Genomic DNA, 25,431 nt, shown 5'->3' on the forward strand with positions numbered 1-25,431 from the left:
TTTTCTCTGATATGTGGGTGCTAACCTTTAAGCCTTTGACATTCATGCTCCATCCAGAATTCGGTACCTAGTAGAAGAGGAGGTGGGAGGAGAGGATTTCCAAAGGAAGGAAAATAGAATATAGGGTTGTGGAGAGCCAGGAGAGATTGTAGTAGGACTAAGTGAGGTGGGTAATGTAGAAGAGGTGAAGAGAGAAACTATCAAGAGGGAAAACTAACACCAAAGGCCACTGGAGGGTCATTTAGAAACCGGCTATTATAGAAGCTTCCTAAAATATACAAATATATGAACAGAACCTAAATGTAGTCAGCAAATAATTGGTGAGACATTGCCCTAACTAGACATCTTCAACCAACTAGTGAAACCTACAGTGCCCAAAATTGGTCACATCTAGTTGGGTCATTGGCCAAAAAGATGCAATGGGCAGCCACAAAAATCTCAGACTATTTCTAAGGCTACTAGTTACTCTCCACAAACTGATGAAAAGTCCTGTTGCTGAAACCAATGCATATCTTAATGAACATGAAGAAGTCAAGCTGGTGCCTAAGCCAAGTATAAGCTTTACCCCTGGTGAGTAGTAGTTATGATACTAGCTGGTAATTAGCATGCTATCAGAGGAGAAAGGCAAATATCAACACATCCACAGTCATTTCAACCTACAATGGTGACCTGTGTGCGAGATATGCTTGTGTAATAGAGACACAAATGTTGTGGAAGTAAACCAGCTATTCTCTGATTTAAGATACACTCCATGACAAGAAACCCATACTTAACACTCCTAGGATAACTAAGAACGTGACATTGGCCTATCCAATGTTCTAGGGGAAAACTAAATTATTCATATGCTGCTCAAAGAACATAGCATTACCATAGGAAACATGCAATACCATTATTTCTAATGATATTTGGTTATATCCATAAGTCAGTACCTCACTCAGCCATCCTCAGAGGAGCTTCCTTATACAGCATATGGGAACTAATACAGAGACCCACAACTGGACAATTTGAAGAGAATGAGAGACTTTGAAGCACTCATTCCTGAATGGGATGTTCTTATCAAACTGTTACTCTTAGTGCTCAGTGATCTTTGCAGCAGTAGATTCAGAAAGAGTGTAGAAGCCAAAGATGAGGGATGGCTCTGTGATTTTGGATAGTGGGTAGGTAAAAATAGTACAATTTGAGAGACAGTTAAAGAGCCTTCAGATTTCAGGTTTTACTCATGTGTTTTTTTAGACTTAATTTTATATTAAATTTGTCTGCAGGAAAATCAATTATATTACATCTGTAAAACTGAGCTAAGGAAATTAAATTTTGTTAGTTTGAGTACTAAATGAGGTTGTGTATGGAGTTTAAATAAAAATAAGATGAATAAATTGAATACAGAATGAATAAATACAATTAGATACATGAAGAAGACAAAAGATATTATTTGATTCATGTAAATTTCATCTTAAATGCTTTGAGAAGCCTTTGAAAAAGTTTATGAAAAGAGGTTTCAGTTATTTTTTCACTAAATTGGTACTTAAACTAAACGGAGTTATTGACTGTGGGGAGAAGGGTACTATATAAATGAAGTTAATTCACAGACCTCATCTGGTGAAAACCTATGCAGGCCCTTTGCATGATACCACAGTCTTTGTTATGAGATGTGCTTACTTTATGTTTACATAGTGCAATATTATGTTGTTTTAAAACAATATTATGAAAGTTATAGGTAAATGGACAGACCTAGAAAAACTCATCCCAAGTGAAGTATCAGAGACCCCAAAAGACAAATATTGTATGTTTTCTCTAATATGTGGGGGTTAGCCTTTGACATTCATGCTACATCCTGAATTACCACAGAGATTGGGTACTTAGTAAGGGACTAGGTACCTGATCTATTAGGCACTAATTAGTCTACGTTAATAGGTACATCAGAGCTGCCGTGTTTATAGGATTGGTTTCCTCAATGTCTTCCATTTCTTCTAGATCTTAAAATCTTTCCACTCTCTTTTCTGCAGTTTCCTGAGCCCTGAATAGAGAAATTTGATGGAGCTATCCCCATTTAGGACTGAATGTTCTATGACTTCTCACTCTACATATTGTCTGATGGAGGATCTTTGTATCGTTCCTCTCTACTACAGGAGCAAACTTCTCTGATAATGTTCAAGGAAGTCATTGACCTATTAATATAGCAGAATGTCATTAGGAGTCATGTATGACGATGTTCCTGTAGAAAAACTGTTTTATTAGTTTTCATTTGATCCTTGGGTATTGGGTTTTTTTGCTATCTGAGCAGTGTCATGAATGGGTTCCATCTTATGGATGTGCCTCAAATCCAATCAGATATTGGTTGGTTACTCCTGCAAGAATTGAGACAACTTTGTATTGGCTTATGAGAATTTCTGATAAAGTAAAAATGGTGACTCCCCTTCCCTGCACTGTCAACCAAATTCATTACTTCCCACCCCTACTTAGAATATCTACTAAGCTTTTCTGATACTGTCCTTCCTCAAACTGCAAGCTTGATCTTTCCTTCTCATCCTCCAGACTTCATGCCTCTGTGCTACATATGGCCTTACATCTGTTTATTCCTACCAGCAAGGTTCACTGAGGTCTTTACTTAGCCATTCCACCAGTATACCTGCTCACCCCCATCAGCCCATTTAAATTCTCTGGGACATTTCTTACTTGAATACTTAGGGACTTCCCTCCCTATTTTCGTAGGCAAGCCCTGTTCCTAGAGCCCCTGAACCCTACTTATTGCTTATCTGGAACCTCATTATTGATCTGCCAGCTAGGCTCTGGTCCTTTCTATACTGGAGACAGTCTACCTCTTTTGTAACCATACCTCTCTGAGCTATTGGGTAGGTACAGCTTTGCCACACCCTCTAGGCCTCTTTTGGGTAGGTATAGCTTTGCCACACCCTTTAGGTCTCCTTTGGGTAGGTATAGCTTTGCCACACCCTCTAGGCCTCCTTGGGTTAGGTATAGCTTTACCACACACTCTAGGCCTCCTTTGTCTTTTAAGCCTGTCTCCTCCAAGATTTTCAAAATTCTCTCTTCAGACTAGGACTCTCCTTCCCACCCTTTAAACTGATGATTCCACCAGTACATTGCTTCTCAGAACTCTCAGGTGGCCTTGCTCCATATGAACCCATGAACCTCCTGAATGAAGACTGAGCATTACAAGTTCTCTGGCCACCATTCCTAACTGATTGGAGCAAGCAGGCTTACATAGCCATACTATATGGCACCAGAAGGAAGGGACAGCAAGGGGTATGTTCTCACAGTAGCAAACTCTCAAAAAACAAAAACAAAAACAAAAACAAAACAAAACAACCCAGAGCTATAACATGAAGCTTTCCAGAAAAGAAAAGTATTTCAGTCTTCTGTCATCATAATCTCCTGAACACTGTACATGCCTGCACTGAAAGAAGAAAATATTTTGAACAAAAAGAAAGCTGCAACAAAATATTTCCAATATACAACCCCCAATATAGGAACAAAAGGAACATGACAAATGAAGATCATATGTTTCCTGCCCTCAATTACTCAATGACCTGGAAAATCTTCCAGACTGAGAGTTTTAAAAAAATGGTTATAACTTGCATAAACAACTCAGCGAGTATGAATATACTCCAAGAGAAAACAAACAAAAAGCCAAATGGAAGGCAGAAACCCATGAAAGGTGTAAAAATAAAATTAAATAAAGAGAATTAATGAAAAAGAGTCAAACTGAAATAATTTCCCAATAAAACTATACAAACTAGAGGATTGGATTGGAAAATTGGATCCTTATTTTTGATGACTTATGGCATATTAAGAAAATAGAACCAAGAAATATTTAGGCACATCTACTATTTTTTTAAAAAAAATACTTATTTTATTTATGTAGAGGGTTTTACCTGTATGTGTATATGTGTACCACATGTATTTTTGGTGCTAGGAGAAGTCAAGAGAAGGCATTAGAGTCCCTGGACCTGGAGTTAGGAATGGTTGTGAACCATTATATGAGTGCCAGGGACTAAATCTGGGTCTTCTATAAGAGAACTCAGTGCTCTCATATCTGCTTAACCATCTCTCCAGCTCTAAGCATATCTGTTCTAATATATGAAAAAGTAAATTTTAAACTCAAACTAATCAAAAGATATAAGGAAGTTTACTTCATATTCATTAAAGGAAATGACTATTAAGGTGATATTATAATTCTAAACTTAGATATGTCAGCTTCACATAAGACATAGTAGTAAATCTAAATCCAACCATTAACACAAAGCAGAAATAGTCCGTAACTTTAATAACCCACTTTCAGCAATATACAGGTGATGTAGAAAAAAAATCGGAGAAACACTGGAATTAAACCACATTATAAAGTCAATGGACTTAAGAGACACTTATGGAACATGCCATCCAAACAATACACTTTCTTCTTAACAACTCATGGAGCTGTTCTCTTTCAAAATAGATTACATATTAATAAGACACAAAGAAACTTTCAGCAACTATAGGAAAGTAAAATAACATCCTGTATTTTTGACAACAATGAAATAAAACTGGGCATCAACTATAGAAAACATAACCTCATGAAGACTAAGCAGCATAGAACTGAGTAATAATCTAGTCAACAAATAGGCCAAGAACGCAATTAAAACACTTCTAGAATTGAATGAAATTGAAAATGCAATATACCAAACTCTATGGGAAAGAATGAGAACAGTCCTAATGCGACAGCCTATAACACTTAGTGCCTACAAACAAAATTTGAGATATATATATACTTAATAACTTCTTGATATAGCTAGTGATTTGGAAAAAAACAATAACTGAAAGAGTAGATGGGAAGAAATAATGATAAAAAGGCTAAAGTTAACAAAGAACAAACAAAACAAACCAATTAATGAATAAATAAAATGACAAGTTAGTTCTTATAAAAAACTATTAATAATAATAAATATTTAACAAAATTAGCCAGAAGAAAGAAAAGATCCTTAAATAACAAATAAATATAATTAAAAAAACAGAGATGAAACTAGAGATATTAGAACAAACATAGAAAAATGAAATTGTAAGGACATACTTTAAAATGCTATATCTTATTAAACTGATAACTTTAAAAGAAACAGACACATTCCTAAGTGCATATGACTAACCCAAACTAAACCAAAGTAAATAATTTAAACAGACTCATAATAACATTTGTAATGAAAAATATTCCAATTTACTTACAGATCTAGAAGCATATGCTATTAGCATTTCTGAAAACCTCAATCTTCTCATAAAGCTTCAGATCAAGCAGGCACTTGGAAGACCTTTTGGGCATAGATTTGGAAGAGACAAGAAGGATTTTATAGGAGAATTTGAATGGAAGAAAGGGTAATGAGAAAGGTTAATGTCATAATCTCAAGAAAAGAAAGAGGAGGAGGAGAGAAGAAGGAGGAGAGGAGAGACAAGATGAGATGAGAAGAGAAGAAAAGTAAAGCAAGGTGAAGAGACAAGAAGAGAAGGGAAGGGGAGGGGAAGGGATGGGAGGGGAGGGGAGTGGAGGGGAGGGAAGAGAAGAGAAAATAAGAGAAGAGAAAAAAAGAGACAAGATTCACTGCAAATTTGTTTATAGACAAATATTATAGTGGCACTGTTTTTGTTATAGTTTCTGTTGCTGTGATAAAACAATGTGTTCTAAAAATTTGGGGACAGATGTGTTTATTTTGTTTACTCTTCCACACCACACTTCATCATCAAAGGAAGTTAGTGCAAGAACCAAAACAGGGCAGGAACCTGGAGGGAGGAGCTGATGCAGGGGCCTTGTAGGAGTGTTCCTCACTGGCTTGTTCCTTATGGCTTACTCAGCTTGCTTTCTTATTAGATCCAGGATCACTATTTCATGGATTGTATTACCAACAGAGGTATAGCCCCTTCTATAGCAATAACTAAGTAAGAAAATGCCCTATGAGTTTGCCTACAACCCAATCTTATGGGTACATTTTCTCAAATGTTTATTCCTCTCACAGGACTCTATCTTGTGTCAAATGACATAGAACTAGCAAGTACAATTGACCAATTGTTAACATACAAACATCACTTTTTAACTAGAACTTTTCTTTTCTCAGCTGTTCTCAAGATCTTGTATTAATATAGTATATATTATAATATATATTAACAGTATAAAACATATCACAAACTTAGAAAGTCTCAGTTCTTACAAACTCAAAATTGCTTTAAACGTTTAGTCTCAGCTAGTGAGGCATGCCTTTAATCTCAGCACTCAGGATAGAGATTCAGGCGATATTTATGAGTTCAAGGCCAGCCTGCTCTATGGAGTGACTTCCAGGACTGCCTTGGTTACACAGAGGAACACTATCTCAATCAAAACAAAATAAAACAAAACACCCAAACAAACAAACAGTTCAGATTCTTTAAAAGAAATTCAATATTTCTTCTGAAATTCAAAGTCTTTGTAAAACTCCAAAATCTCTTTAAAGGCTAAAGTCTCCTCATGGTTGGCTCCTGTAAAATAAAAATAACTACTTTCTTATTCCAAGAAGGAAGAACCTGGACACAGTGCATTCAAATCAAAGAAAACTGAGACCCACTTATCATTGTCTGCGTTTCAAAGGGCTTGGCCATTTAGCACTGCTTTTCCTCCCTGCCAACCACAGCACATTCTCTCATAGGCTCAGCACTGCTCTATCCACTGGTTACTGCTGTTCTTGCTGGTGGCTCTATGGTACTCACATCTTCAAAACGATTGGGACTTCTGCTTGTGAGTAGTCTCAACTTTTACCACTCACTGCTAATTTCTTAACTCTAGCTGTGGGACCATGAAGGGACGATTTGGTCTCCCCGGTAGAGCACTGGGTTTGAGATGGCCAGAGACCCAACAGGTGAACCATAGCCTGGGTAGGGACCGCATGTATCTCCCCATGACCCCGGATTCCAGACTCCCGCATACAGCCTACATCCCTGTTAGCCTGCATCTTGCAGACATGTTTGGCTCAGAGTAGCTCCTCTCAGAGAGGTTTGCGTCACCATCCAGGTAGAGGGCATGACTAACAGATTTCCATATTCATGAGTTACCTAAGGTGTGTGTGGGGGGGGCATAGCTAATTAAAATATTCTTTTTCCCAGCCCCTCTTCCCCTTCCCCTATTTAAGCCAGCTCTCCTCTAGCTGAACTGGGGGGCACACACATCCAGATCCAACTACCACTCCATAAACAATAAACTTTTAAACCCATGGACTCCACGTGTCTTTGGGGGCCTGCCGCTGTCAAAGCTTCCAGCCTTTGGAACCTTGAACTTTCTCAGTGTATGTGGGACCCGCCTGTGTGGAAAGCCTCCGGGACTCCGCCGCCCTACCATGGGTTGCCACCGTGGTCCTGAGATCCTGCCACCACATGTGTTTTTTCCCACATTTGGCACAACCAACGTAGAACTCAGACACTCACATGACTGCAAGAACCGGGCCGCCCAAGTCTGTTACAGGTGAACACTCCCTGCAAGGCGTGGCACCAGAGCCATCAGTTTCTTGGCACTCAAGCTGCCAGGAGCGCTCACGTGCCCCCATCTCTATTTTGCTGTGCCTTCCCCACCCAGTGGCATCTGGGAGCTCCAAATAAAGATATCCCAGGTCCACCCGAGAGCTCTGCCCTGCCTCAAGGAACCAAGGCTGAGTGAAGACTCCCCACACTGGGTGGGGGAGACTCACAAATCAACACAACAGAGAACTCCATGCCCACACGAGCCCCTGAGGTGCATGGGCCATCATTCCACCCCCCCACACACACCCCACCCACCGCTAGTGGTGGACAACATGTGTAGAGCCAACTACATGAGCACCCCTGCTGGCGCCTGCAAAAACCATGAGTAACATCTCTCTCTGTCCACCCTCCCCTCTCTTTCTCTTTTGTGTTCCTAGCTACCATCCTTTTGTAGAGTGAAAAATTATAGATACTGGGTATATAGAATTCTTTTTAGACATATAAAATATTCTTTAGGCTTTCTTTATAAAGACATGGAGAAACCGAGCCATGAAACAAGTTAAGAATGTGGACAGGCTAGTTACGGGAACTGGCTAGAATGCAAGATAGCCAGGTAGAACCAAGCTGAGAACCGCAGTGACAGGGCAAGGCCGAAGTGACAGAGCAGGACCACATTCTTGAGAAAGATAAGCGTACAGAGAGTTTTCACCTGATCCTGCCTCATGTAGGTTGGGTTCCTTTGGAATGTTCTGCTATTTTTATGTTATGCCACCTAACAACCATGAGCCCCCTCCCCATTCCTTGGTTTGTGGTTTTTCCCCTTAAAAACTCCTCTCAAACTGGCTGTTGGGGTCAATTCAGCTCCTGCATGGGCATATGAATTGACCAGCAGCTAGCTGTCACGCCCTAATAAACCTCGCTATTGCTCTGGTACATGGTGTCTCGAGCAGATTACTGGGTGGTCGCGACTTTCTGAGACTTGAGAGAGGGTCTCCCATCTGTGGAGGTCTTCACTTTCTCTGATTCTCAGCTACCACTAGCTCCTGCTTAGCTCAAAAGACCAAGTCTCTCTCTGTTCCACCTCCCCTCTCCTCTCTACGTGTTCCCCAGCTCAAAGACAAGATGGCAGTGATTCCCTAAGCCCCACTCTTTGCCCCTCCCCCAGGAGTCACCCTTTCATGCTCTGCCTGCCAGCATAGGCTTTTCCCTTCCCCCTCCATCATTTGTGTGACAAGTTAGTCCAGCTGCTTGCCTAAAGCAGTAGTTGTGAATTTTTCTTTTCACTTTGAGATTCCTTCTGACTCTCCTATCAAGCCCCAATGTTTCTTCCTTTGAGTATTTCTTCAAGGTTGGCCTTTTCTTCTCTTTTTTTACATTTAAGACTGCTAAGAAAAACAAAGGGGGAATGCCATGCTAGTGCATCAAGAGGCCACAAGGCAGGGCATGCCTCTCCCCTCCACTGCTTCTAAACCTGCCAAGACAACAAAGAGGCATACCTGAGACACTTAACCCAAATCTTTCTTGCTTTTATTTAAACGTTTTCTTTTCTCCATAACAGGAACTAATAAAACAAAAATGTTCATGGTTTTCAATCCAAAAATTTTTTGCTTTTTGTTTTAATCCTTCTTTTTCTCTCTAACACTCATGATATATGTCCAACATTGTTTTTTTTTTTCAAATTTTAAGATTTCTTCAAGGTTCAAAAGCCATCTAATCTACTTCCACAGGTTAAATCAACATGCTGATCACCATTTCTCAAGTCTTAATTAACAACTAATTTCCTTTCACAGAAAAACTGTTGCTGCCTATCCCAGATACATAATTAATATGATGCTTTTCTCCCTCAACCATCCAAAAACAGACTCAAAGATACCTTCCAGGACCAGAAGCTTTCTCCAGACATCAGATATGAGTTACTTCTTTTTGTTTTGTTGGTTAGTAGAGCTTCCAAACACTGAAGCTTCTTGTTATTTCTTCTAGTTATCATGCAGAACTCGATAATAAGACCCTATTGATGAAGACACTACAAACTTGAGTCAAAAGACATGTAGAAATCAAGATGATATCAACCTGGAAGCTTCTTCCCTACTACCTAGTTTCATAATTCTAGACAGTTCTATGCATGCTACCTGTAATCAACAGTCTTCACCATCTATGAATCCTGTGAGATACATTCACAACTGACCTTGCCAAATATGTCCAGTAGTGGCACAAATGTAGGAGTAAGCAACCACTTGATGGTTGGATTTAAACCCTGCCCCACTAGAAGGAACTAATGTATTATATCATTGCTCATTCAAAACTTGGAGCTGACTGTGCTAGGTCTCAGGTAATTACCTAGTACAATTATTTTCCAAAGTTCACACAGCAATAAACTGCCCTCTAGACTTTTATTTTTAGATCTATAGATTAGTATATCTGCCAATCTTCACTAGAGAAGCATCTTTTTGCAGTAGATGATAGTGCAGAGATCAACAACAATATTCAGACTGATAGACAATTAAGTGCTCTGCTCTAAATGGGATGTCTATATCACACTCTCCCCAAGGCTCAGGGATCATTAGAAAGAGGAATAGATTAGAAGAGCCAGAAGAATGAATGTCTGTAGTGAAACAGTATTTGCTAAACAACAGCATAGTTGCACACATTAACTTGCAGGAATATGAATGAATGCACAAGAACTATGCAAGATTAAGCCATCACGAATCCTAGGATGGCTCATGAAATCCCAACCACAGCTATGGACTTATTAGATATAGATACCTTCATAGCAACTAGGGTCAGTTTTATTCAGGGATAAGTCCCTAACACTTCCCATTCTCCAGTAAATGGTTCTACACTCATATACATACTAGAAGCCCGGATTGAATCAGTGTGGTTATTGTTGTTATTGAAGTCACTTAAAGTTGGAAGCAAAAAAGCAAAGGTGGGAATAGAGGAAGAATTGGAGATAAGCTATTGAGGAGGGGTTATGGATGTAAACCATTTACATTAGAATACTGAATGTCATCATTTTTTTCCCCATGTCAACTTTTAAATAGACCATTAGAGTGATTTTAGCTTTTATATTTGCATAAGAAAGATGAAAACTTTTCAAATCGAAACCATTTTCTTCATAGTTTACTTAAATCAGGTATCTGATTTGTTAGTTGATTAAAGCCATTCAACTGCAATAAAGAATCTAAATCAGAGGTTGACAAAATAGGCAAGTATGTGATTATGTTTCTGGTCTTATTCAATGGTTAATCAGAACTAATCTTGTCTTGATTACATTTAAGAAGGGTAACACTTCAGTTTTTTTATCAGTTAATCATGAAACAAAAACAAATCTATTAAAATACTTTATAATCTTTGTATACCCCATTTGTAGTTATAGGTATTATTGAATGGCAAGAAGAAAATTGACAAAGAGAATTTAAATTTTAATGTGTATCAAATTAAAGCTGGAGAGACAGATCTACTGATATATCTTTAATAAGGAATTATATAATGTGCTGATGTATTCACTTTTGTTTTGTAAAAATTATTCTTTAAACATTATTAATTTGTGGAAGTAAGAAAGAGTGGCCTAATAAAACTTAAGCTCTAATGTCATGGAGCAAGTTTTGGATTATACCTAACAATATCACCCAGGGATCACGTAGCAAGTATATTTTGTGGTTATAACTATGAAAACTCAATTAACAGAAACTTTAAAGAATATTTCTTGCACTTCAATCTGACTGTCACTTTTTAGGTAAAGGGACCAATGCTGGGACTTTATGACACACGATTTTGAAAAGTCTAAGGATTTCTAATGACTATCTATGAGAAAAATTAAAGAAGAGAAAGCTCTTACAACCCGTACACGCATTTTCTGAGTTATAAGTACTAATTTCTAGTCAGAGAAAGCTACTGTATATAAATCAAAACTTTGCATATTAAATAACTCTATATTTGACACATTTTATTTAGGTTTTAACAGAAGAAATTACAAAAATTCCTGGGTTAAAAATCCTCACTCACAAACAAATTTTAAAAGTCACTCCCCACTCCAAAATGTATCAATGAGACAAATATATTCAGTGACTAATCATATCTATTTCATATAACACTAGTGCGCAATGGACTTAAAAAGCAAATCTCGGGGGGGGGGAGGTAGGAGGCTGGGGGAGGTCCTTCCAGAATACAACAGAAACTGGGGAGGTGGGAGACTCTCAACACTCAAAGTGAGGGACCTTAGATGAAATGACCGACAGTAGGGAGAGTGAAGTTATAGAGCCCACCTCCAACAGGAAGACAGGGCATTAAGTGAGGGGGGGTGCCATTCCACACTCAACAACTCTGACCCAGAATTGTTCCTGTCTAAAAGAACTGCAGGGATGGAAATGAAGAGGAGCCTGAGGAAAAGAAGGTTCAGCAACAGGCCCAAAGTGGAATCCAGTCAAGGGGAAGACCCAAGGTCTGACACCATTACTGAGGCTATGGAGAGCTCACAAAAAAGGATCGATCATGACTGTCCTCCAAAAGACTCAACAAGCAGCTGAAAGAGTCAGGTGCAGATATGTCCACCCAACCAATGGACAGAACCTGCTGACCTCTCTGGTTGAATTAGAAAAAGGCTGGAAGAAGCTGAGGAGGAGGGTGAACCTGTAGGAGCAGTAGTCTCAATTAACCTGGATCCTTGAGATCTCTCAAACACTGAACCACCAACCAGACAACTTGCTGATATGAGGCTCCAACAAATATACAGCAGAGGATGCTGTGGGTGGGTGGGGGGGTCTGAGTTTAGTCAGAGAAGATGCACCAAGAAACTGGAGGCCTCAGGGGATTTAGAGGTCTGGTAGGGTGGGGGGTGGAAACATCCTCGTGGAAGCTGAGGTGGGGAGTGGGGGGTGGTGGGGACGTGGGGAGGAGTGAGGGGAAAAGGAAAGGGAAGGGGAAATCGAGGAGGTATGGGATGTGGAACAGTCAGAGGGTGGACCAAGAGGGAAATAAAATTTGGAGTTTAAAATAAATAAATTAATTAATTAAAAAATATTTTTAAAAGAGAAGCAATGAATATTGGTTCACAATTTGATTTCCTTGGAAATGTGAAACCTTTTATAGAACGTGTATTTGAACCTAAAGTGTTTTGAAAAGATGGTTCTGGATCAAGGGAGAGGAAACACAACGTTCTGTGTAATGGTCAAATTGATCCTCAATAAAAAGCTTCTAGATTGTTCTTAAGAAAACAAACAAAAAATCAAACCTAACTTTTCAGATGATTGCCTCAAAGGAGTAACACATTGTAAAATGTTTCTTACCATTTTGTACACAGGAAGTTGAATGAAAATATCTACCATACACGCCTCCACACCCCACACACACACATGGAGAGAGAGAGAGAGAGAGAGAGAGAGAGAGAGAGAGAGAGAGAGAGAGAAATTGGCTTTTTCCTAAACCAAAGCCGCCCTTGATATGGCCGCTAACATTGGGGAGCCTTTCCTTATGACAATATTACACCCCAAACTGACAAATGGTTGGTAACTTGAACATTTACAAGAGACTAGGATGGCTGTGAGTTAGCCCAATGACGGGATTATTGTAGGTCCACTTCCCAGGGGCCCACCCAATGCAGCCGAAAAGGAGTGCGTGGTGCTGGGAGTGGGTGGAGCCTACATGGCCTAAGACAGGGCTCTCATCCTCCTTTCACCCACATCGGGGTCCCTTGACATTGCCCATCGTCGACAGCCTAAAGCCTTCAAGCATCGATGTGACTCGTCTCACATCAGTGTTTTGGGGTTGTGAACTTGCCTAAGACCCTCCATAATTAGACATCCAAATTCAAAATTCACATAGTTGGGATTGATCATAAGATGCTTTCTCTAACTAAACAGAGAAGGTGGAGATGCCAGAAGCCAGGACCCTCGCCCTTACCCTCACCCCCTACCTTCTCCCACCTGCACAATGTCCTCTGAAGCTTGGCAACTGCAAGATCCTGCTTAGCAACTGCAGATAGACTCAAAGCAGAGTATCACATCTTCTGAAGAATAGCAGGGAAACCATAACTCAAGCAGTGTACCATATCTTCTGAAGAACAGCAGGTAGATCATAATTCAAGGCAGTGTACCGTATAGACCATGACATGTTTCAAGGCACAGGCCAAGAAGATTCTGTACTTTTCCACCACCTGGCCCCTCTTACCCCCTCCCCTTGTAAAATATGCTATAAAAAAGCATTTCATGTTAAAAAAATTAAATAAAAAAAAAGAAAAAAGAAAATATACTCTGTAAAAAAAAAAGATGTTCAACTAGAATAAATAAATTTCTAGACCTACTGAAATTAAATCACAATGATATAAACCTAAACAGACCCATGACAAACAATGTGATTCATGTAGTAATTCAAACTCCACAGAGGAAAGTCTAGAACTGAATAGACTGCTAAATTTTGCCAATTTTCCAAGGGAGATCTGATATTGATATTTCCCCCAAAGTTCAATAAAATAGAAAATTGAACAACTCAACCAAACTCATTCTGCAATGCAGGTGTAACTCAGAGAGCCAAACTATACAAAGACACAAGAATAAAAACAAACAAACAAGCAAGCAAGCAAACAAACAAACAAACCACCACAGCACATGCCTGCCAGAAAACAGGTAAGCTGCTTACAGACATTCTCCACCCCTCCATTCCCCCTAACCTAATCTGTTAGTCTTCTAGCACTGAAACAGATACCAGCTACAGCCTTCCCTCTGCCTTGCCCATGTCTCCTGTGCCCACAAATTATCCCCTCCCTCCTTACATTGGTTGCTTAGTTCCAGATCCCAACTCCAGCAGGCACATTCCTGGTAATCCAAGGGGCACTATTACTTAGGTGCAAATAGCTTAAAGGCAATACCATACCTCTCCTAGTCTTCCTGAGAGCCAATCCCCCAGTCTCATTCTCAGCTCTATAGCTACAAAACTGCTGTGGTCTCCCTTTCTTCTGTGATCTTATTCCCGAAAGACCAAAAGAACATATCTTTTAATTTTTCTTCTGCTAACTCATCCCAGTTACCCAGCATTCAATACTAACAGGCATTCCTTGTAAACACACCAGCTGAACAGGCCAGGAAAACAGGCAACACACACCCACCACACTCTTTAAAATACAGAGAAGAAGCAGAAACCAAAAAATGAATTAGGAATTTGAACAGGAATTACAGAGAAAGCTTTATCAACAGAGTACAAGAGTTGGAAGAGGAAACCCTCAGGCTTTGAAGATACAATAGAAGAAATGAATTGAAGAAAATATTAGATCTAAAAATTTCCTGATACAAAACATTTAAGATATCTGGAAAACTATGAAAAGACCAAACGTAAGTATAGTAGGTACACAGGAAGGAGAAGAAACCCAACTCAATGATCCAGAAAGTATTTTCAACAAAATTATAGAAAAAATATTTATAACCACAGGAAGTAGATACCTATAAAGGTACAAGAAGCATATAGACGCATTGAACACTGAGGCAGCTCTAGAGGATTTGTGTAGTCTCATTGTCAGCATAGGCAGGCCTACACAAATGCAACCATGTCCAAGGGACCTGCAGTTGGCATTGATCATGGCACCACCTACTCCTGTATGGGTATCTTCCAACAAGGAAAGTTAGAAATAATTTTCAATCACCAGGATGACCACACTACGCCCAGCTACATTGCTTTCACAGACACAGAATAGTTAATTGTGAATACTGTGAAGAATTAGGTTGCAATGAACCTCATCAACAGTTTTTGATGCCAAATGTCTGGTGGATTGTAGATTTGATGTTGCTGTTTTTTGGTCTGATATGAAGCACTGGGCCTTCATGGTGGTGAATGATGCAAACAGGCCTAAGGTCCAAGAAGCTGAGAAATACAAAACTGAGGATGAGAAGCAGAAAGAAAAGATTTCCTCCAAGAATTCACTGGAGTCCTATGCCTTCAACATGAAAGCAACTGTTGAAGATGAGAAACTTCAAGGGAAGATCAATAATGAGGATAAACAGAAGATTCTTGACAAGTGCAGTGAGATCATCAGCTGGCTAGATAAGAACCAGATTGCAGGGAAGGAAAAATTTGAACATCAGCAGACTGAACTAGACAAAGTCTGTAACACTATCATTGCCAAGCTATACGAGAGTGCTGGTGGCATGCCTGGAGGAATGTCTGATGGCTTTCCTGGTAGGGGAGCTCCTCCATCTGGTGGTGCTTCTTCAGACTCCACCAATGAAGAGGTTAATTAAGTCAATCCAAGTAGAGAGTATAGCCTTGTTCCACAGGGACACAATTTAGAGCTGCTAATTGCAAGTAATATAGAATGTCTAATAAAACTATTTAAATTGGCAAAAAAGCACATAGAACAACAAATAGAAAAAAAAGAACAACAAATAGATTAAAACATAAAAGAAAGCCCCCTCACCAAATAATAATCAAAACAATAAACATAAAGAATGAAGAAATAAATACTAAAAGCTGCAAAGGAAAAAGACAAACTAGTAAAAAAAAAAAAAAAAAAAAGAGGCAGACCTATTAGAATTACACTTGACTTCTCAGGAGACTCTTAAAGCCAGAAGGGCCTAGACTCTAAGATGCAATAGACTCTAAGAGACCACAGATGCTAGAACAGGCTACTGTTCCCAGCAAAACTTTCAGTCACCATAGATAGAGAAAATAAGACATTTCATTATAAATCCAATTTTAAACAATATCTATCTACAAATCCAGAACAACAGAAGGTATTAGAAGGAAAACAACCAACCTATGGAGATCAACTAAGTAATCTCACGTTTGCAAAACCAAAAGCAGGAAAGCACATGTGTAGACATTCTAATATTTAACAAAATAGACTTTAAACCAAAACTAATCAAAAGAGATGAGGAAGAACACTACATACACATCTAAGGGGGAAAAAGCTTCCAAAATGACATTTGAATTTTTAACATTTATGCCACAAACACAAAGGAACCCAAGTTTGTTAACAAAAAAAAATCACGATTGACCCTTATACTCTGGTACTGGGATACTTCAATACTGCTCTCTCACCAAGAGACTGGTCATTTAAACAAAAACTAAACAGAGAATTTCTAAAGCTAACTGGTTTTAAATCAAATGGACCTAATAGATACTTGCTGAACACTTCATCTAAACACTAAAGAATATATCTTCTTCTCAACAACTCTTGGAACTTCCTCCAAAATTAACCACATATTCAGACACAAAGCAAGTCTCAACAGATGAAAGAAAATGGAAACAACTCCCTGTATTCTGATACCAAAAATAGCAGAAACAACAGAAAGCTCACAAATTCATAGAAACATAAAAACTCTTTGCTGAATAAAAACTGAAAAAAAACCAGAAATAAAAAAATTAAAAATTTTGTAGAATTGAATTAAAATAAATATACAACATATTCAAACTTAAGGGACACAGTGAAAGTGCTGTTAAGAGGAACATTTCTAACACTATGTGCCTACATAAAACAACAAGAAAGATCTTGGACTAGCAACTTAACAGCACATCTGAAAGCTCTAGATAGATTAGTCTAGATCAATCACCCCTCCTAACATTGTTATTTTTTCCTTTGTCTATTGGCTTAAGGGCATCAGAATCCCAAGGTCACTAAGGGGGTCTGAACTTCCTCTTCAATGGAGCATTTTTTGTGTCTTCTGGCAGGAGTACTCTCTACCTGGGACCAAAACTTCTAGCTCAGCAAACTTAAAGTTGAAGAAACAGGAAACAAATATTTTCCTATTGTGTCACTAGGGTAGGCACTACTGAGTGGAACCTGTTGTGGGGTATCTACTGGAGAAGACATCAGACATGGATTTAAGCCATAGGAAGTCTTTATTAGCCATCTGGCAAGCACATCCGGTGTTTGAGATCTCCCTGAGCCTTTCTCAGGGTGAGCTTTTAAGGACAAGAGCCATGTTCTTGGTTGAGATATTTTAGTTAACAAGAATAGTTATTAAGAAGCATAACTACAGAAGCCAAAAGCAAGGTTAGTACATTTAGAGACTTTACCAATACTATGGATCAGGTGTTTGTTTTCATTTTGGCATGCTAAATTTAATAGCTTGAATGGTGTTTCTCTCATGGAGTCAGTTGTGCTCAGGTCTGGATATCTACTAAGGTCTGGAGCCCTGTTATAAACATTTCTTTTTCCATCTCCTGATTTCTAAATGTGTGAATCTTTGCTATGGGGGAAACTATACCATATATTGAAAGTGAATTCAAAGTATATATTGCCTTCTAGGAAAGTTTGTGCAAGCCCTCCAAGCTAATTCCACTTCACTAGTGCTGTATTTGTGTCTTTAAAAGTCAATTTCATTTGCTATCAAGTCAGCTGCTTAAGAATTGTGACAAACACAATAATACCAATGAATTCTATGCAAGATATGAATATGTAGAGAATATGTAGAGATAATAATTAACCTAAGACAATGAAAAGTGGAGTAGAAAGAAAACCACTGAACAGAACAAAAAGGATAATTCTGAAACACAAGAACTGGTGCTCTGCCTGCTTATGTGTGAAAATAATAAACAAAGATATTACAACTTATGTCTTTGACTCACAGACTTTTTCAAACTACCATAAATATGAGGAGACATTTTCCTCACTTGGAAAATATATTAGTCAGAGTTCTCTAAAGAAACAGAATAGACAAAATGAATATCATATACATGTATGCACACACACATATACATGTATAAGAATCATATATACAGGTATACATAAATCATATATGATTTATTAGAATAGCTCATAAGCTGTGGTCTGGCTATATTAACAATGGTTTTCTCTTGCTGGAAAGGCCAAGAGTCTTGTAGTTGTTAAGTCTATGAATCTGATGTCTCAGTTGGTCTTCAGTCTACATTAGAATCCAAAATATGTAGGTTCTAATATTAATAACAGAATGCTTCAGTGCTGGGGCCAGCCCTGGTGGTTCTTCTTGAGGCAGTGGAGGGGGAAGAGGGTCAGTGGGGTTAAGACTTGATCTTAAAAGATATTTAGGTTTGCTGTATAATAATAAAAATATTTACCTGCTTTAAGTCTAAGTCACTTTGCTTCAGTAGCTGATCTGCCTTTTGAGTTCCTCTGGAGTGAGAAACTGTTTAGCATCTCATCTGAAAAAACAGGAAATTAAGTAAAGTAGCTTTTGTTCTATTGCTTGGCTCTAACTTTCAGCCTGCTAATTTAAGTTGCAGGAAAAAAAAGGGCACTTTGAAAAGTGATTTTAGCCTTTGTATCTAAGTTCTAAAAAAAGTTCCCTATGAAAGCTCTCCAAGAAAGAGGGGGAATGGGCTTGTAAGACAGGGGTCTAAGAAAAAATGGGGTAAGCAGTGCTAAGAAAGGGGGAGAAGGAGAATGTTCTTTTCCCTTTGTCCTCAACACTTAAATATCTTTCAGAATATATGATCATGTAGTAAAATGTTTATCACAAGTTTACACATAAATTCAAATCATAAATTGAATAAGAAGTTTACAACAGAGAATGTTTACATGTATATCCAATAAAAATAATCATCTGGATAAACATTCATCATCTGTCCCAAGCTCAACAGGTTTATGGAGAGTTAAAAACCATAATTTTTGTGACCAAGGCATTAGTGAAATTTTGAAGAGATAAACCCAGTCAATATTTTATCTTCTGTCCTAGCACCTATAGTTAAATCACTAGTTCCTTTTTTATGACTTTTGGTTAATGGCTTAACCTCTTGGAATGTTCTCTGAGCAGTAGAAGCCTGCCTGCTATCTCAGAAGCAATTAACTTATAACACTAAAGACTGGCAGAGGTCTCATTGCAGTTTTAATTATCAGAGATAGCCTAATAGCAGTCTCACTATAAAAGAGCTTAATAATTACTAATATAACCTTAAGAATTCTTAGAGGATCATGATTAAGGATTAATAAATCATTTATTTGTCTATACAGTATCACTACAAGGCAGTACTTCTTTGTCGTTCTGCACTGGTCTGCTCAAAGGGTGGACTAATACCTAGTGGTTGTTAGGCACATTTAATAATAACAGATAAAGCATATTAATAGCAGTAATCTTTCCTAAAATGAAATGAATGCTTTTCTAGCTCAAAATTATTCCTGGGCCTTGCCTATCAGAACAAATTTGTCATAGATTTTAGTGCAAGGTAGACCCATCTCAGGAAGATCACCTGCTAGTTTTTAGTTTCTCCTATGATGGCTCCTGACACCTCAGCAACAAGGCAGAAGAAACTGCCAGGGATAGTGAGAACAAGTAGGTAAAAAACAATCAGTCTCTCCTTCCATGTTTTTTTTTCTTTCTTTTTTTTTTTTTGTTTTTGTTTTTTTGTTTTTTTGTTGGGGACCCTGGATCACCATCCCAGCTAACAAAAGTTACTTAATGAGAAACTGTCTCTTTTGGGAGAATCTGACCTTCAGCTAAGAAAGAATTTCCTGTTCTTAGAGAACTGCTGCCCCGGGACATTCTGGGTAAAACTGCAGAATGCTCTGCTGGATGGATGACTGACCTTATCTATCGATAGTTGATAGAGTCCCCATTCTCTTTTTTGTTTCCCTTCCTCCTTTGCCTAGAGTATATCTTGTAAGCCATTTCCTCATTAAAGCAGACCTTGACAAGATGACATTTTCTTGGTCTTATTTTCTCTTTCGCCCATGTTCCTTTTCAGGTGAGGTCCTCCTAGACCCCCACGAATAACTGGATCCACAGGTTGGGTCATTTTTTTAATGTATGTTACCACCAGAAAATATGATCAGGATTTAGAGTGAGTCTTTTCACCTCAAATGTTCCATACAAGAAAATTCTTCAAAGTCATGTGCAACTTTTTGGGTTGTACTTGATTGTCAGGCCGTGAAAGGGGTCTTGGTTTTTGGTAGAACATTGGCTTGGAAATGGCCGGAGACCCTGCAAGAGATGGTGATGAGCGGAATCAACTTAGCCAAGATTCTATGCGCTTCTGCCATGCTGAGCTACAGTTCCAGCCGGCTGAGCCATGACAGACATGTGAACCCACGACAAGATTCAGAGAACTCTGCATCTGCACATTGGTGTGTGGGCCCTCAGCTTCACACCCTTCCGCACTTGATTACAGTTGTTGCTAAAATGACAACCAAGATGTTTGTGTTTATATGTATGCAGGATATAATGTGTGTGTTTATGTGTGTTTAAATGTCATTTTGTCACTGAGGGTGATAAAAAAAAAAAACAACCCTCCATAAGAGCCACAAACTACCTAACAAAAGCCTCAGTATCAAGTCTGAGATATCTTCTTTTGTGCTGCTGGTCAGAGGACTCAAAGAAACTCCCAAAACAATGTAGCACGATGGTGTTGCCCTTGGCTGCCTCCTAGAAATAGAAGATAAATTCTTCTTGCTGCATATATCATGCACTTTAGACACAGGGCTCAGAGAGTTTGAGCTGAAACTGACCTAAAGCCTCCATCCTGAAGACTAGCTTTTGTAGTACTGGACAGTAATATGCAAACTGCTAATGAAGGGAAGTTATGATGTCTATGAATCACAATGACCAAACTAAACCTAAAAGTACAGTAGTAGCATTTATATCTTAGTGGTATCCAGCACCTGTCTAATTGGACTCAACAACCTCTTAGCAGAGCAGAAACCATGCCTGTTACTACAAACTTAGCCAACCTCAAAAGACTACTTGAAGTCATGGGTCTTAGAAGAGAATCTACAACTGCTGCTTTTCTTAACCAGAATACTTTCTAACTGCATTCTAAAGGATTATCTTCATGCTGTAGCTATCATCCCTCAACAAAGAAGCATCTTTTTGAAGACTCAGGAGATAGTTAGAGAAATCCTCAACTATCAAATTGCAAAGAACAACCAACCCATGGACTGCTCAGAACCATTCGATACATCTACATTATAACTCTTAAACTTAAGGCTCAGAGAACATTGCAGAAGGGTAGTCAGGAAGACTGTAAAAGGAAGAAGACCAGGAAGTCAGTTGTAAGATTGTTTTCTTTAGCTAAGATAGGGAAGCTATACTCAAACAATCTTAACAAAATGGCTACCTAAATAAGACTTACATAATTCCTCAGTTGGCATCCAGTGAAAATGAGGGAAATCTCACAGGCCTCAAATTCAGATGAAGAGTTACAGGCAATTAACAACTGTTGAGAAAGGGAGAATTATTCACTTCCTTAGATAAGACTCCAAATTTGTTATCAAATGTAGAGCCCTAGAAACATTATCAGCCCAAGAAACATTATTATCAGCCCTAGAAACATTTACATGCATGTAACATTAAATGAAAGCAGTATGTTTCTTTATATGTGTATTAACTTATAGCTGTATGTAAGAATGGTTAAAAAAGACCAGCCTGGAATTTAAAAGGTAGGTGTAGGGGGCATGAGAAGGATGGGGGAAAAGAAGATGAGGAAAATTATGTTATTGTATTTTAATTAAATAATAATAATAATAATAATATAGAAGTGGAATAGAAAGAGTTTTCTATATGAACAGTGGTGTCTCTAGGTAAGAGAGGCAATTTTGATAGGAAAGACTCAAATGAAGTCCAGATTATCTGGAAAATTGATAAAAAAAAATCCCTAATGATTTTATTTTTATGTATTGAGAGGAAGAAATGAGGAACAATAGTATGCTTCTTGCGTACTCAGTTTTCCTTGTCACAAAGTATATAATGAGTCTTTGCTGATTTCTTAATATTACTTAAGCTGAACTTTAACTTTCTTAGGAAAGATTTATCAGAGTAGTATGACATTTGAAACCTCTCCTGTCTCTGAGCTTCACTCCTCACATCTGACTGTAGGTTTGGCTTCTCTTTAAGGTGGCATTTCCTTTCCTTTTCTATTATGTATTATTGGACAATGTGGAGTACAATAGGTGCAAAGACCTGAGATACTATACTACCTGATTTCTTTTCTTTTCTTTTCTTTTCTTTTCTTTTCTTTTCTTTTCTTTTCTTTTCTTTTCTTTTCTTTTCTTTTCTTTTTTCTCTTCTCTTCTCTTCTCTTCTCTTCTCTTCTCTTCTCTTCTCTTCTCTTCTCTTCTCTTCTCTTCTCTTCTCTTTTCCTACCTGATTTCTACTCAGGTTTAGCATCTACAGAGCACTGAGAGTTCAGGAAGAACATAAAGGTAGACTCAGAATCCTTTTCTTTGACTCAGAGAGCACTTCCCAGTGACTGATCTCCTTTATGAATCTATGGCAGACCATTGGGATCTCATAGCACAGCCTACCTTCTACTGACTACCCACTAATCTTACCCTGGTTTTCAGTTCTCACGTTATCTGGGGACCTATTGCATATATTATTATTTCTCTGTTTTAAACATTTACTATATGTTTTTCTAGCTTAAAATTAATGATAAATTTTAACTTGACTTATGGATTAAAGCCCCTGAAAATTATAAGTGAGTCTACATTAATTTTGGTTCAATCATAGGATGAAGAATTCCTCCAAAGTTTCCTAAAGGAAGATAGTACATTACAGGGGAAAAAAATAAAAATTTTAACTTAATTTGGAATTTTAGTGGGATTACCAGAATTTAGTATACAGGGTTAATTTTACATTTGTTGATTATGTTCCCATTAGATGGGAATCATATCAGACAAGTTTTATTTCATTGTAACAGAAATTTCAAGAAAAATTTTTACTCTCTTCATAACACTAAGTCTCTCAGATGCATCTAAGTAGATGGCTCCTGTGTCTCTACTTACTTCATCAAACAAGTATATCACCAGGCACAGAATCCAAGGATGCTTTTTTGATGATTGAGTTTTATTCTAATTTCTTTACTTGCTGACTTCATCAAAGAGAGCCTCCTCAGTAATGTTGTGGGCAGAGTGTGTTGTGTGATTTGGAAAAATAAGTTTTCTGAGATGAAAAGAATGATGTTTCTTACACTCTGTTAAAGCCATCTGCTGTGCTATTCAATGGCATTAAATGTAAGGGTTGTGGTACAGATGTATGTATTGTGTGTGAACACTCATGGCGTCTGCATTTTCAATTCAGTTGTGAATCTTTTTGTTGACCTCCATTTTCTCTTGGTATAACCTAAATTCTTAATGGTTACTGTTGAATCCAATGAACATATGTCCATCAGAAAGTGAAGTGAGTAGACACTCTGTATTTCAAAATGTTAATACTTTATTAATTTCCTGTCTTTAGCAGAAGTTAAAGTTTTTTTCAATCTCCAGTATAATATGAATATAAAAAAGGAAATTTCATAAACTTGAAAGTAAAAAGTCTAGGTTATAAAGACTAGATAAAATGGATGAGATTTTTGAAGGCCAATGGGTAGTACTCTTTTTCTGTGACAAATTGAGCAAATCAATATAAACATGAAAATTAATTATGAAGATAGAAAATAACTATAAGCACTATTGGAAATCCAAAAGCTCTTTCCAGAAAAAAATAAGCTCACTGAAGAATTGCGTACCACTTCTGAGTTCTCAAACTGAAGGCTGGTCTTCTGGACTACTTCTATGGAATATATCTGGTACTGTTCTCAGTGTGATTGCTCCTTGGAGCAGGAACAAAGATAAGTAAACTCAATCTACTTATTCCTCACAGAGAGAAGAGAGCTGGCTCAGTTGAACACATCTAGTCTGTTTAGATCCACCATTGCTATGCCAGTCTTCCTTTTTAAATGAGTAGATAATACAAAATGATAGAGATCTCCTGCTCTTATTCAACATGAAATAGAAGTGAAAGAGTCCATCATTAAATACACAAAAAATATGTGTAAGGATATTTTACCATTATATAATATCTCATGGCAGTGAGCCCCATCTGCCCGACCTCCAAGGTTTTACCATGTTCTCTCATGCAAGTATTGTCGGGCTGTTGATCTGTGTCGTGAAGCTGCAATGGATCCAAGTTCAAAACATGGCAACCTTGAAAGATATTACCAGGAGACTAAAGTCCATTAAAAACATCCAGAAAATTACCAAGTCTATGAAGATGGTGGTGGCTGCAAAGTACTCCTGGGCTGAGCGGGAGCTGAAGCCAGCTCAAGTCTATGGAACATGTACCTTGGCTCTGTATGAGAAGGCTGATGTTGAGGGACCTGAGGACAAGAAGAAGCACCTCATTATTGGTGTGTCCTCAGATCGAGGGTTTTGTGCGGCTATTAATTCCTCAGTGGCTAAACAGATGAAGAGTAAAGTGGCTGCCCTCACAGCAGCTGGGAAAGATGTTATGATTCTTGGAGTTGGTGAAAAAAAATCAAGGGCATACTTTATAGGACTCACTCTGATTAGTTTTTGATGTCATTCAAAGATGTGGGATGGAAGCCCCCTACTATTGGAGATTTGTCAGTCATTGCCATTGAGTTGTTAAATTCTGGGTATGAATTTGATGAAGGCTCTATAATTTTTAATCAGTTCAAGTCTGTTATCTCCTACAAGACAGAAGAGAAACCCATCTTCTATCTCAATACCATTGTGACTGCCGAGAACATGAGCATTTATGATGACGTTGATGTTGATGTACTGAAAAATTACCAGGAATACAATCTGGCCAACCTCATCTGCTACTCCCTGAAGGAGTCCACCACCAGTGAGCACAGTACCAGGATGACTGCCATGGACAATACCAGCAAGAACGCTTCTGATATGATTGACAAATTGATGTTGACATTCAACTACACCCACAAGGCAGTCATCACAAAGGAGTTGATTGAAATCATCTCTGGGGTTGCTGCTCTGGATTAATGAAAAGCAAGTTGCATCCTCGGACAAGAGGTAAAGAAGAAAAACCCAGTAAGTTGATTTTAACTGATTATTGTCTTTGTTGAAGAAACTTGGTCCACTGAGTTACAAAGACAGCAGGATATTTGTAAATTATCTTACAATAAATAACTTAAAATGAGGAAAAAAAGATAATATCTCATAATATTAAAATACTGGAACACATAGCAGATAACTTCTTCAAATTAGCATGAAGATTATCACTTTAATGGGGATTCAATATCAGATCCTTAATAAGCTCAAAATAAATTTTTAAA

General features: G+C 38.1%; 2 pseudogenes; both read left to right on the forward strand.

Annotated features, from left to right (window-relative positions):
- The first annotated feature begins 419 nt into the window (after window positions 1-419).
- On the forward strand, window positions 420-15,686 carry LOC114625527 (annotated as a pseudogene).
- An 8,553-nt stretch (window positions 15,687-24,239) lies between these two features.
- Window positions 24,240-25,138, forward strand: LOC114625502 (annotated as a pseudogene).
- Window positions 25,139-25,431: the final 293 nt, after the last annotated feature.

The sequence above is a fragment of the Grammomys surdaster genome, unplaced genomic scaffold, assembly GCF_004785775.1.
Source record: "Grammomys surdaster isolate TR1022 unplaced genomic scaffold, NIH_TR_1.0 219, whole genome shotgun sequence".
In the NCBI taxonomy this organism is placed as follows: domain Eukaryota; kingdom Metazoa; phylum Chordata; class Mammalia; order Rodentia; family Muridae; genus Grammomys; species Grammomys surdaster.